The sequence below is a fragment of the Pleurodeles waltl genome, chromosome 8, assembly GCF_031143425.1.
Source record: "Pleurodeles waltl isolate 20211129_DDA chromosome 8, aPleWal1.hap1.20221129, whole genome shotgun sequence".
NCBI classification, from domain to species: domain Eukaryota; kingdom Metazoa; phylum Chordata; class Amphibia; order Caudata; family Salamandridae; genus Pleurodeles; species Pleurodeles waltl.
Genome location: NC_090447.1, coordinates 400,295,381 through 400,310,983, shown reverse-complemented (window position 1 = coordinate 400,310,983; position 15,603 = coordinate 400,295,381).

Below are 15,603 nucleotides of genomic sequence, written 5' to 3'. Positions count from 1 at the left end.
AAAACTATACACACAAACATTGTAAAACCTATACATAGGATCAAAAGTCAGAAGTATGACACATTTAACCACGTTTTCTTTTTTGACTATGTATTTTTAGTCTCCGAAGGTAGAGGTGCTGTGTTCCAAGAGGGGGAGAGCCGTGGCATAAATTGGGACATTGACACCCCACGTGTGGGTTTTAAAACAACCGCTGATGGTGTACTTGGCGGAATGTAGGCAGGATCTTTCAAACTTTCAAGCAGCCACCGGTGTTCAACATTACCAACAGTCGTAGAAGGAACGTTGAGTTTTGCAGCGGCCTGTAGAAACTGGTCCCATCCTCTCGGCACTTTCTGGAGCAGTAGGGCTTTGGGGTGTGTGAAACCCTTGACCAGGTTGTACATATGAGACCCAACAACTGGCTGCCCTTTGTAGAGGAATTCACCCTGATCATTCCACAAGGTTAGGTCTTGCCACCATTTTACTTAGTAACATTTATGCTGCACCTCAGTACGTTTCAAAATATTTTTAATCTCAGCACCTAGGCACAGTGTTTCATTTTTTCATATATCCCATGCGTCGCCCGTAGATGGGTCCAGCTGTTTCAGCTGTTGTCACGGTAGCAAGTACATCATTTGGGCATAATCCATCAGTTCCCAGTTAGGAGGTTTGTAATTAAGGGCCATATGTACGAAAGCTTTTTCCCATAGACACAGAATGGGTAAAATACTTTCGTACATCTGGCCCTAAATATAGTGCTATGCCCAGGAGCGCTCCTGTAAAGCCGCCCGACTGTATTACAAATTACTTCCTAGAAATGAGGGACGCCCTTTTGTTACTAAGCTTTTTGATAAGGGCACACCTCTTCTTCAGCACACGGAACTGTCTTTCTGATATAAGGACTTTGCCTTTTAGGGTGTTTAGGGCGATTTCTGAAAGGGCTGCCACTAAGTCGTCCGAAGCCATGCACAGGATGGCCTTTCTTTGTTGGGGGCTTGTGGTTACTAGCATTTTAAGAAGAGCTAAATTACGGTGTACACGTGCAGACATGGTCCACACCTTATATTATAAGGTTTAAAAAGTAAATGTTACAAATGTCTTTACAATTGTTACAATTCTTGTTATATGCCCGGGGGTCTTGTTTTAGGTGTGTAAGCGACAGGGAGATCTGGTGGGAAAATATCAGCACATAGTCTGTGGTCTTCTAGGGTCTTGGGTTTTAAGTCTACCAGCGGGTACCCATGAGGTTTAGTGGTAGCGTCGTTAAAGGTTTCTAAGAAAAACTGAGTTTTCTGGGGTACATCTGCTAAGCGATGATAGATATTTGTTGTTTGTCCCTGGGGTTTTTAAATAAAACAAGACATGAGGCGTTCAGAGTTATAGACCGACTGCTCTTACCCTTGTAAAACAAGTTCTGCACAATATAGCATATGCTTAGATTACAGTGGTGTGAATATTAGGTCAAAGCTTTTTCTATCTCGGGATGATCCCCGCCGTCTTGCATAAGATCGTCTACAATCACCATGTTTACGAGGTGTGTAGGTAACAGTGCATCGTCGTTGAGAGTGCTAGGCATGCCTTCTATAAATTTGATGTATGTGAACCTTATAAAGATCTTGCCAGCATGAAAAAGCCACACAATATTGTTTGGATTTTGGGGAAAAAACAGTGGAGTATTTTCTAACAACTACTTTATAAAATACATTTTACCGCAATTTGAGGGACCTGCTAGAACGCAAGAGGGTGTCCATAGTTGTGGTGATTCGAGCGTCTAATGCCCTTTTAATAACTATATATCAGGGTTTTGTAGTCCCCAGTCAGGACCCTTTTATCAAACACTACACATAAGGTTTCATGTAAAGGTTGGGTTGTGATTTCCCACTGCTTTTTGGAACGCACTATGCTAGGCTGATGTACAACAACTGTTTTATCATTTTCATGGGTGTTGGACATAGAGTATTCGTTTACCAGATCCTTAAGACTGTCAATATTCATTTTTACTGTATTGTTGACATTTAAGGTGATACCTTTGACTTTCATACACACTGTATTGTTTGAGGTTTTATACAAACTGGTTTAAGGTCTAGATGAGGTGAGCTCCACTATGTGTTCGCCCTTTTGTAGTTCGCTGGTCAAATCACCTAGATAATCACATAATGACAAGTCTTCATTACCTACTGTATGCACAAATATAACAGAGTCTGTATCATGATACAGACACCGGTCCTGCAGTTTATTTAGCACTCTGTAAAGCTCTAAACGGGTGTGAGCGGTTGTAAAACTTGCTATGAAGATGTTTATATTGTTACACGTCGTGGGGTACTCTTTAGCGTACTTTCAAAACAGAGCTGCGGTCTCATCATCGTTAACTCACAACTGGACACCTCATAACACGTGACAAAAAGATACTTAAACAACTCATCAGGATCTGTTATTACAATCGTGTTTGACAAGTCTGTAAGCTGTGCGAATTTCCCCCCTATGGAGGTTAGGCAGAGTTTGGCTAATTGCTGATGGGCAGGGTTGACCTCAATGAATTTGGGTCCCAAGCTTATACCCTCGTGAGTGTAGTAGTCATCTATGTACTTCTGCTTAGAGGCCTCATTAACACACCACTCTGGAAACCCCGAAGCCTCCTGTTTGTCTCTTAGAAACAGGTTAATATATTTAGAAAAGAGTTGTGGTGTCGTCCTTTCAAAGTGCCATATTCACAATATTTTATCAAGTCGGTATCCTTCCTCTAGGGACTTTTGTACCTCAATGCTACACCATGTACTGGTCAACATCCTTTTCTCTTCACGGTGTCTACACAAGCTAGTCTCTTTACTTTCAGCGCCTGTACGGCACAGTGGGGACATTAGCTTACCGTCGACTCTGTACAGTAGCACAGGGAATTAAAGACGGCGGGTGGGTAGATTTGGCACTTAGGGGGTCATTCTGACCCCGACGGTCTCAGACCGCCGGGGCCAGGGTCGGCGGGAGCACCGCCGACAGACCGGCGGTGCCCCGCAGGGCATTCTGACCGCGGCGGTTCGGCCGCGGTCAGACAAGGAAAACCGGCGGTCTCCCGCCGGTTTTCCACTGCCCTTGGAATCCCCCATGGCGTGACACCCCCTACCGCCATCCTGTTCCTGGCGGTTCGCCCGCCAGGAACAGGATGGCGGTGGGGGTGCCGCGGGGCCCCTGGGGGCCCCTGCAGTGCCCATGCCAATGGCATGGGCACTGCAGGGGCCCCCGTAAGAGGGCCCCACTGTGTATTTCAGTGTCTGCAATGCAGACACTGAAATACGCGACGGGTGCAAACTGCACCCGTCGCACCCCTGCAACTACGCCGGCTCAATTCTGAGCCAGCGTCCTCGTTGCAGGGGCATTTCCTCTGGGCCGGCGGGCGCTCTTTTGGAGAGCGCCTGCCGGCCCAGAGGAAATGTCTGAATGGCCGCCGCGGTCTTTTGACCGCGGTGCGGTCATTTGGCGGCTCCCTCCAGGCGGAGCCCCTTAATGAGCCCAAAGTATTCACCAATGGGCTTAAAGTACCTGTATGTGATGGTAGGGTGGCCTACATGTATAACTTTTGCTTGTTCACAAACGACTACAGACTAGTGAAATCATAATAGTGTATTTTCCCACCCTCGCCCACAGCACTGTACAGCTGGATAGCATTTGTACGGCCCTCATATAAGGGGTCGCAGGACTCCATAGGATTGGGTAACTGGCAAATCTTAATGAAAGACACAAGCTCAGCATTCATTGTTAGCATATCTAACTATTCATGCTCCCAAAGGGTTTTTATGGCAAAGCCACAGTTTTTAACATATTGCGCCTTCATCGGAGTACAATGGTGTAAGTGCTCAAACTTGGTGCCCAGCAGCCTGTTAAACTCATGGGGTGTGTAACAACGAGGACAACCGTGGTAAAAACACCCATTGTATTCAAAGGCGTTTGGCGCACCATTAATTATGGCATTACCATCAAGATAACAAGGCCCCAAGCGGTATTCACCACCCTGTAATACATGTGAAATGGCTATGTTTTCCTTGTCCAAGATATGCATGAGCCATTAAATAGAGGGGGTTGAATAATGCTTCTGTTTATCATTTTACATTATACATTATACAGGTCTGGCGGTCCTACGGCAATGCTGTATGGTTTCAAAAACATGTGTTTGTAGATAGACATACACATGGAAGCCAGCGTGATATTCTAGAAAAGGGTCTATGTATTCTACAGTCTTTGTCATTTTGGGGTGTGTTGTGCTTCAAAACCTTCACCTATTCGGTCATCTCCACCACTACATCTCTAAAAAAGGTTGCAGGCTTTTCGTAACATCATTACATTGGCCTGACAGTACACTTTCAACTCGGTTTGAAAATGAAAGTTATTTTCACAGTTTTCACTGTACCATTGTAGGAAGCTCTCGTCTCAGCAGGCATTATATGCTCAACACCATAGCTGGTAGGCGGAGGCATGGGACCCTCATAATTCTGGTTGGCCCAGGTGTTGAAAACAGGGGGGGAAATAACCTTTACAGCCTGGGAAACTAAAGGCTCTGGGTAATTTAATCAATTTCATAGGTAGAAAATGTAGGGTATTGATGAACCTTATTTGAAAAGGTACCACCATTAACAGCATCAGTTTGAAGCCCTGGGTTATGAGTTTTACAGCCATCTTTTCACCAATCATAGTCTGCAACATAAAGAAGGAGACATACGCTTTTGGGTTATGAGCCATCATTGTATACCCTTTGAATTTTGGCTGCATGAAAGTGGTAAGGAAGACGTTAAAGCACGTGCACCCTTCAAACTCCAAGTTGTCATGGGAAGTTAGATGATGAGCATAAATATAATTAGGCTGGTGTACACCTGTCTCCTGTGTACACTCTATATCAAACACTATGGCCCTCATTATGACCCTGGCGGTCAAAAGACCACCAGGGCCGCAAGGGCAGTCCCACCGCCAGCAGTGAAGACCGCCACATTATAAGTGTGGTGGTTTGGCCTCTGCCAAACCGCCATATCCCCGCTGGTACCGCCAGGGCAGTTGGACAGCCGGGCCGGAGATCAGCACCTCTGACCTGGCGGTCCACTGAAGACCGCTGGCGGTATCACGAGTCTCCTTTCCGCCACGGTTTCCGCGGCGGTAGCACTTCCACGAAAATCCTGGCAGAAAGGCTACCAGTGAAAGGAAATTTTCTGTCCTGTCGCCGGCAGACAACTCCATCCGCCCCTGCAATTTCAATACCCCTTCAAAACAGCACCCCCCTCCCTGCATACACAAACACACTCACCTACATGCACCCCGCATACACTCATTCACCAACACTTACATACACGCATTCACTCACACTCATACATACACTCATTTATTCCCACACATACATACATGCATTCACACAAACATTCCAACACGCACTCACTTCTACGAATCATATACGCACTCCAACACCCATACACACACGCATTCAAACACCCATACCCACACACATACGCACATGCATACACACTTGTAATCACATAAGCAGACAACACCCACTCACACCCGCAAACACAACACCCACCACCCTCCCACCCCCATCTCCTGTCGAATGATCGACTTACCTTGTCCGGCGAGGAGGTCATCCACCAGGGAACGGGAACAGGCGCTTACACTGCTGCCATCAGGACACCTCCAGGCCGTATTACAGGTCGTAATACGGCAGGCGGAGTCCTTTTGGTGGAGTGGGCCGGTGGGGGAACCGCCTCTGCGCCTCAAACCGCCAGCACGACTACTGGAGGATTTCCACCCAAATTGTGGCAGAAATCCTTCAGTACTCGTAATATGGTGGTCTTCTGGTGCCCGTAGCTTTGGCGGTCCTAGGAAAAGACCACCCAAGTCATAATGAGGGCCAATCTAGTCTTCAGTTTTGGTCTGAGGTTGCCCTTTAACCATGTAACACTTGTGCTGTGTCCTAGCCTGAAAATACACCTTACATCTGGGACATTTATGCTGATAGAGGACATAGCGACCCACAAGCCTATTTTAGGGAAGCAGTGAACAAGTCTGCTGTGTATGCTCAAGCAGTTTTGCGAGCGACAAAACAGATTACACGTGCAACAGTGTACTTTCTCCTCAGTGGACTCAATAACCGATCCCTATGACACATTTAACCGTGCATTTCACACGCTGTAGATATGGTTTTAGTAGGGGAACACGTACTTGGCTCCTAGAAACCTCTTCAGGTTCAAAATACCATAAAAGTGATTTTCATGATGAAGAACATAAACGGTCTTGTTTTGCTCCCTGGTTGTGAAGTACTTCCAGGAACCGTTGTGGTAAAGAACATTTACCGTAACGACAAAATAGTTCTCAAAAAGCCCTAGGTCCCCAAAACTAACCATTCTGTTGTGCGGTATTTCAAGAGCCATATGTCGACATAATATGAGCATCGGGTGTAGTGCGATCCACCAGTAGCCCCACTATGCTGGCAGCCAGACACGTGTTGGATGATCCTGTGATAAAATTAAGCGACCAGTGTTGTTTGTTACCAATGATCTTACTATACGAGATACTCTTTAATGGTCTGGAAACACCGCCCTCATGGTAAAGGTCCCATATTCTACTATTTCTGCCTTACTCTGCAACAGGTTAAAGAGATTCTCTAGAAATTCCACAGCTTCAAACACATCCCAGGACTTCTACATGTGAACAATGGACTGTCAATACCCTGACCCTGGAAACGCAGTTGGAAGTAATCATTAGCACCAACATCGTGTAACAATCTTTCTATAAGTGTTTGGACAGCTTAATGGATGACTAAAACACAATGATCAGAGGAATTTATATGGTCTAGGTTAGCAAACTTGAATTACTCGTAGTGTTCTATAGCGCTAAACCATCTACAGTGTGACTGTACCTTCAAACACTTTCTAAAGGGGGGCGTGGCCGGGCCACGAAAGAAGATGGCCCCCTAAGTCCTGAGCTCCGCGCCGCAGCGGTCCCGAAGAGGCGGCGGGGGCCTTGCGGAGGCCGGAAAATCACCTCAACCCACGCCGGAACCCCTCTACAAACAGCCGAGCTCCCGACCCGAACCCCAACAACCGGTCGCCGAGACCCTGCCGGCCGGCAGTGCGCCTCAGAGAAAAATGGCCTACCGAGAGGGCGGAGTCGCATCTCTTCGACCAGGGGATCGGCCCTCCTAAGGACAGGGGGAACCCAGTTCGGGAGACCCCGAGAAGCCGCCCAGTGCCCAGGACCTCCGATCCCATGAGGAGACCCACTACAGAGCACCGGGGGACCTACGGTGCACAGCACTGAGAGAGGCCCAACTACAGGGGAGGAGCCGCATCCTCGAGTCGAGAGAGGAGGCGGCCTCCCTACCATTGCGGCAACCAGAGCTGCAGGCACGGCCCCCCGCACCTGAATAACAGAGGGAGACGGCAAGTATATATCCCCCATTTGGCCCTCCATCCGCTCAACACGCTCTCCCCCCTCCTAGAAGAGAGACCGGAGGGAACGGGGGAGAAACGACGACAGTGCCGGAAGGCAGTGCGGAGAACGAAGAGAGGGGGAGAGGAGAAGAGGGCCAGGACCCTCTAAACAATAAAGACACAGAGGAATAAAGACGCGGAAGCAAGAGAAGAAGAGGAGAAAGGGAAACAAAACGAGGGAAGGAAAGAGCAAGGGACAAAAAAAAAAATGAAAAGCCAGAGAGAGAAGAAGAGAGCCAAGAAAAAGGAAAAAAAAAAGGAGGAGAAAGGGGGAAACGAAGGGGGGGGGAAAGGAGAAGAAAGAAGACAAGAATAAAGAAACAAACTAAAAACCCTCCGCCTTCGCCCCCCCCCAACTTATTCAGAAGCAGAAAAAGGACCAAGTATCCTTACCACCGCCCAAACCCTAAAAACCCCCCCAAAAAAGGGGGGAAAAGAAAGAAAAAAGGGGGAAAAAAGAGAAAAAAGAAACATAAAGGAGATAGAACAAAGACAAGAGCCGACTGACTGCGCAACTGACTCTGAGGAAGACCCTGGACTCAGTTGGACAACCCATACAGACTGACGTGGCGATGCCCGGCAGCAAAACAAACCAGAAACCCACTGGTAAGTCGGCGTGACAGTTATTATTCTCCGAAGCTCTTCATCATAGGCGCCCAACATCTACGACAACAGGACCCCACTCACCACCTTCCCCAACCCAACCTACTGCAATGTTCGACAAAGAACAATTCATAACCATGGAGAGGATACTGCAGGAGATCACCGCTGTCAGCCGCCGAATTAAGGGAGTGGACACCTCTATATCTTCACTGAGCCTGGAAACCAAATCTATGTGATCAGACATTGCAGGCTTTCAAACCAGGGTGACAGGTTTGGAACATCGCATGGAATCACTAGAAACACAGGTGACCACATCCCGAGACAGGGACCAGGACCTCCTCTACCTCAGGAGCAAACTCACAGACCTAGAGGGCAGGAGCCGAAGAGATAACATCTGCCTACTTGGAATCCCGGAGCATGAAGAAGGTACAGACATGCAGACCTTCCTGGGCTCCATCCTCCCCAAACTGACCTCCCTGGACTTCGACCCACCACTGGAATTCCAAAGAGCACATAGAGTAGGTCCAAAATGCTCCGACACATCTTTAAGACCCAGACCAATTATCGCTTGTCTATTACGCCATAATCATACCCAACAGATATTACAAACAGCTCGCAAACATGGCCCTTTCGGGATAGGCCAACATGACATTCGAATAACGCCCGATTACTCCAAGGACACCAACGAACGAAGAAAGGCCTTCCTAGCTTTAAGACCCCTACTTCGCCAACTTGAGATGAAATACGGCCTCTTCGATCCCGCCAGAATGTGGGTCACCAATAACGGTATATCCAAAGACTTCTATAATCCAGATGAACTGAGCCTTTTCCTTGACTCTTTTCAACATCAGCCTATGGACTCTGCCAATCCAGACCACCCACAAGATACCGCGGGGGAAGACGAAGGGGGTGGACTCTTACCCCCAGGCCCAGAGATAGAAAGCTCGACCCACCATGACACCGACATCTGTCAAAGGGGCAGGGATACAGAGAGACTAGCCAGACTACACGATGACAGGGGTCAGGTTCTACACGCTGTGGCAGCCTATACCCAGCTATCAGAAAGAGACAAATCCAGATCGCCTTTAAAACCAACGATTGTGTCCCCCTGAGACGCCGACCCTTCACAGGGCGCATGTGAGACGATTACAAAACATTGAAATTCGACCGGCGATAACCCACGGAAGGATGAGTACAAACTCGGACTTTGTATACATGCTTATCCAACAATCGTTAATAACACTTTTAACAATATTAGACAATTACTATGTTCATATCTCTTATAAGATAACATGGGGCCTTACTCTATAACACTGCCGTGTAGACTGCCATTGCATGACGTGAAGCGTACAAGACGGATCTTGCAGATCCTACAGGTTATACAAATACATACACCAGGACCCTGCTCAGTAGGGACATGATTAAACACCTAAGGAGAAGCTGACACTTCCCCTCTTACAGCATTACTATAATATAGAACACCTCACAAAACAATATCACACAATAGCAACAAGGCTACATGAACAGGCCCGATCTTGCAGACAAGTCGTATCACTGACCTCTCCCAGATGACCCCATCATCTTCCACTTTTCCCTCGAGCGGCCGAAATGGGAAATGAAAGTAACATAACTTATGCGCAATAATACACATTTCGATGATTACCAGAGCAATGGCACGATATAATCATCTGCCACAGGGGATGCTATGACATAATACAATACAATACAACATATTACAGAGATGTACCACTACCTCCTACGGGAATACTACATCTCTATAGAGGCATAACAAATAGAACGACATACACATGCACACCCCACAATCCCCCCATAAGGGTAATGCAATCCCTTCATATGCACGCGATGGCGCCTGACCCAGCAGGTGATGAGCAGTAGATCAACCACTTGAATATACAACCCACGTTCCACCCCTCTATAACGAATGACGCCCTGCCAAATGATCAGTATTCACGTCTTTTATACTGTAATACAACAAAATGCTGTACTATAAAGTAAACCATCCACAACCTATACCGAACACGCACGACTGTATTCAGAATAACCTTCGTTGACACACGTCGTCCCTATACTAAACAGGGCCCGACCGAGCAGGACCATAACATACGATTAATCAGCAAATTAACAACCCCTTAAAGTGCTTGCAGTATTATGGCGCAATAATACAAACCATGGTACACATGAGGTAGCAAGACACACAAGTTACCTACACATAAGTCAGGACCCATCAACACTTGTCACTCACCCCGGGATTGGTCCCACGACATATAAACTAATAGAACGTAACATGACTCCCTGTGTGGAAATGTTATATTATGTTACGTTATGCTATACTATATCATGTTACGTTATACGAACTAACGGGTTGCAGTGATATTATGTTATGTGTTGCAGTGATATTATATAAGTATGGAAGTATCCCAACTGTTATGTGCAAATGTATTCCAATATCCTCACTTGAACCGGCATTGTGTTACCTTACATCCTCCCCCTCCTGACTTCGCCTTTCCCCCTCTCCTCTCCTTTGGCTCCTTTGGCACCTACCCATCGACTCTACAAACCACTTCCCCCCCTTACACTTACACTTACAGTAACATCTACATTAAAATCATATTTACATTTACATCTATCATTACAATCACGATTACAAATACATACCCTGATCCATATCTACTCCCCTCCTCGACCACTATATCCCCACAACATAGAACCCATCGCAATGATATGCATCAAGTGCAATGGCCGTTAGCCCTCTTCTACTCGAAAATATGATAAACATTCAACCTATTATATTAGACACTAGACATCGCGAGTAATCAGATGGACCTCCCTCCATTTATTAACTCATGTCAGCACGAACTCCCCTTCCACCACTATTACCACTATGTCCATCGCCATCATATTAAATATAATGTTACCAAATCTCCCCCATCACCTATACATTACCCTCTCCCTCATTAACACAGTTACTGCCCCTCCCCAGGCCCCCCCCTCCCATAATACGCTCATGGCTCCGCCCCCCCTCACTCGCTCCCCCTCTCAGGAGCTCGGAACCTGCGTATTTGACCATCATAGACCAATATCGGCCGCCCCTGCCCTGCCGCCGCCTCCTCGGCAGAGAGGCCACACCGACAGCATTAGGAGTTCGGATAGGATTCAGACTCGCCGTTTACAGACCGTCCCCAAGGGACCGGTCCCCCCATATCCTTCTAATTTCCCCCCTCCCAATCATCGTATTTCATCCCACTCTATAGATAAACGCTAACCCTAGCCTCCTTTCCTCCCATATCACCTCTCTCCCCTCCCTTACCAAACCCTTCACGTTTTCGCTTTCTCATCCCCTTTGTTGGGTTATCCAACCCCCATCAGCTGCCTTCGCATCCCCCCTCGAACTCCCAAATACTCATATTGCAAAGAACACAGCCCCACACGATTGTCCCCCCCAGGATTGCTGAAACTCCATCCTCCAATTCAGCATGCCAGAGACAGCCCCTCATACAGTGCATCCACTATGAATCCTCTCCTGAATGTTCATGGCATGATGAACTACATCAAACAGAAAAAGATCTTGTCATATTTCCAATCTAAAAGAGCAGACATAGCCCTGATCCAAGAGACCCACCTTGACAATACAGAGTCCAGCAAACTTAGACGTGATTGGGTGGGAAGGGTCTCCTTTAGTTGCTGTCCAGAAGACCAGGGAACCAGGGGGGGCACATCTCGCAAATGTGGCGTAGCGATATTAATACGCAAATCCCTGCCGACCACGATTATTAAAACATGGAATAACACAGAAGGGAGATATATATTCGCCAAACTGAAGATAGGAAATATCTTTCTATGTGTGGGCTCTGTTTATGCGCCAACTGGGACAAAGCGCTCCTTTTTTCTACAACTCAACTGCATACTGACCGAAATAGGGACCACTCGCTATATTATCGGGGGGGATTGGAACCTTGCTAGGGATGCCATACTAGATAGGATAGGCCCCATCGATGTGGGTAATAACTCCGACAGGGCATTACTGACGGATATCACTGCGGATGTAGGCCTAGTCAATTGCTGGAGATTAACACATCCAAAGGACAAGGAATTCACATTAATTTCTTCTGTCCACGGCACCCAATCACGCCTGGACTATTTTCTCGTATCACATACCGTAATCCCTCAAATACAAGACTCTAGCATCTTAGACAGCGGACTCTCAGACCATTCCCCGATCCTACTCTCGATTCAAGTGGGCTTAACCTCTCCCGGTCCTAAACCATGGCGCTTTGCCATACACAGATACCGCTCCCCCCAAGGGAAAGAGCAACTTAAGGCCCATATATCCACATATATGGCTGAAAGCATGGGCACTGTGACGTCCAAGCGGGTCCTGTGGGCAGCGGCAAAGGCCACTCTGAGAGGGAATATGATGAGGGATGCAGCATTAGCCAATAGAGATAGGGAGGTTCACCATCGCACCCTAGAAAATACGATACAACGCCTCACCAAACAATACACTGCTCGCCATCCCCGCGCTACGCCGCTCCCTCGAACAAGCCCGAATGGCACACAATGATCTTTACACAACGCAGGCAGAATATGCATTGCAAAGGCTACGTAACCGTCACTATGAGCAAGGAGAAAAGGCTGGACGCCTCTTAGCGGCACAGCTCCGACAGAGAGACGCTGCCTCAGCCATTCCGGCCATAATGTCCCCCACCGGAGCAGTACTGACCGGCCCGCAAGACATTGTGAACAAATTTGCTACATACTACCAACACCTCTACACCTCCGAAATGACGACCGACCAGGCACAGACAGAGGCATTTCTTGCTGCGGCCAAATTGCCCTGTCTATCAGAAGCCGGACGAGCTCTTCTTGAGGGTGATATAAGCAGGGAAGAAATCACGCAGGTCATCACAAAGCTCCCATATCATAAATCCCCGGGTGAAGATGGATTCCCTGCGGAATTCTATAGATGGTCAGGGGAAGAGGCAATTACGGTAGTACATGAGGCACTTGTGGAGGCGTGCCAGGAGGGTTCTCTGGGCGCCCTGTCCAAGTGGACCACGATTGTCGTTCTGCCTAAACCTGGAAGGGACCCCCTACTCTGTAGCAGCTATCGCCCCATCTCCCTTTTAAACGGAGATGTTAAACTACTAGCCAGTGTCCTTGCAATACGTCTACGCCAAGTCATACGTCCCTAATCCACAATACCCAGGTGGGATTCGTACCTGGCCGCACCTCCAGAAATCATATGCGCACACTATGTCACACCCTACTTGAATCGTTAGATCTACCAGAAGAAGCCCTGGCCCTATCTCTCGATGCAGAGAAAGCGTTTGACCGCATTGAATGGCCCTACCTATTCACTACCATGAAACATTTTGGCCTCGGAGATCAATTTATTTCTAAAGTCCGAATACTATACCCTACGGCACAAGTAAACTGCGGGGGCTTCCTGTCGGATCCATTCCCCATCGGAAGGGGCACTCGACAGGGCTGCCCCCTGTCACCGCTCTTATTCCTGCTAGCAATGGAACCGCTCGCGGCAACTTTAAGGAATTCCCAACAGATAACAGGCATCTCTTTACCAGGGGGTTCCTCCAAAATTTATTTATATGCAGACGATATTCTGTTAACCTTGTCTGACTTGGAAAGATCTATCCTATCACTACTTTCTATCATAGAAAGCTTTGCACCCTTGTCCGGATACCGAGTAAACTGGGACAAGAGTGAATCATTGCCCCTATCTCGCGTAACAACGAGAGCTGCAATCCATGGCCGCCCATTCAAATGGACCCCAACCCACCTTAAATATCTGGGAACATATGTTAATCGCGGCTTAGAACACATGGTCAGGGACAACCTAGACCCTCTTATATCCCGGATGAAACAGGACTTCGCCAAGTGCTCATTACTCGGCCTATCCAAGTGGGGCAGAACACAGGCGGTCAGGATGGTCACCCTCCCCCGCTTCACATATGTTTTAGGCATGCTCCCTTTACAGCTCTCCCTTCTCCGAATGATTGATACCTTAATAAGGTCCTTCGTCTGGGACTCTATACGTCCAAGACTATAACCGGGGACAATATTAGCGCGCAGACCCTATGGAGGTCTAGGTCTACCTTCAGTAGAACAATATGCTCTAGCCCTACAATTATCACAACTAGCCTACACATTACCAGATACCCCGGACCCCCCACAATGGACAATCACGGAGAAACACCTACAGGGACAGCATGCCGAACTAGGTGGGATATATACCGACTACCCTCACTCGTCCAACCCTATCCTCGCAGCCACAAATGCAGCGTGGCACAGAGCCCACCGGCTACTGGGCGTACACCCCTCCTTACATGCTCAAGCCCCTATAGCAGGAAACAAATGTATAAAAATAGGGGGAAGTACCCTAAGATGGCCCCAGTGGAGTGATGCTGGTATCCACAATATAACCCAAATAATAGATGGCGATTGCCTCCGATCCTTTGACTCCTTACGGGAAGAGTTCGACATTCACAAAAATCAGGAATGGAGGTACATGCAACTCATGCACTGTAATGCGCAAGGCTCTAGGATCCCGCCTTGGACGATCAAAATCTCACCCGTTGTCAATTACTTGCAGAAATGGGGTCGACATAGAGGTGTTATGGCCAGCCTATACGCAGAGATAACGAACCAACTTTACTCGCAACCTCTCCTAGAACGACTGCGTCTCAAATGGCAAGATCGACTAGCGATAGCCTATACAGAAGAAGAATGGCATGACATAATGGAGGCCCTGGATAGGGGGGTCCGCGAGGCCCACTTGAAATTCTGTCTATTCAAAATCCTCCAGGATTGGTACTGGACCCCCATAAAACTCTTCAGGGCAGGTCTGATACTACACGCGAGGTGTTGGCGGTGCGCAGACCTCCATTGCGACCTACTTCATATCCTATGCCACTGCCCGACGATACAACCCCTATGGGAAACTGTGCGCCATACACTTGCGGATTTTATACCGATACCAAACCCGACAACACTCATTATTTTACATGACACGCGCCCCGTATCCCTCCCTATCACGTCCCCACAAACGGCTACTCCATATGGCAATTGCCACAGCTAAAATCTGCATACTCCGACCTTGGAGGTCTGCTATCGCCCCAACACCAACGGAATGGATGACAGCCATGTTCCAAACAGCTACCCATGAGCGCGTCATTTATAACCTGCAGGACCAAGCGGCTCTATTTACGGAAATCTGGAGCCCCTTCCTGACAAGACCATGAGGCAGCTGGTGGATGGTCAGTGGATAGCAGCTGACACCCCAACACTTTCTCCTCCCTCCCCCTCTCTTTCTCCCCTTTCTGCCTTTCTATCCTCTCCCTTTATTCCTGAGACTGTTCGTCCCAGGGAACACCCCCCCCACACCACACCATACCGACCCATCTAAATATGCACTAGAAATTATCCTCTACTAATCTGTTCGACCAGTGGCTAATTACCCAACATCAGTAGACAAGGCCTGACTCCTCACACACTCAACCCCGCATCCACGCAGATA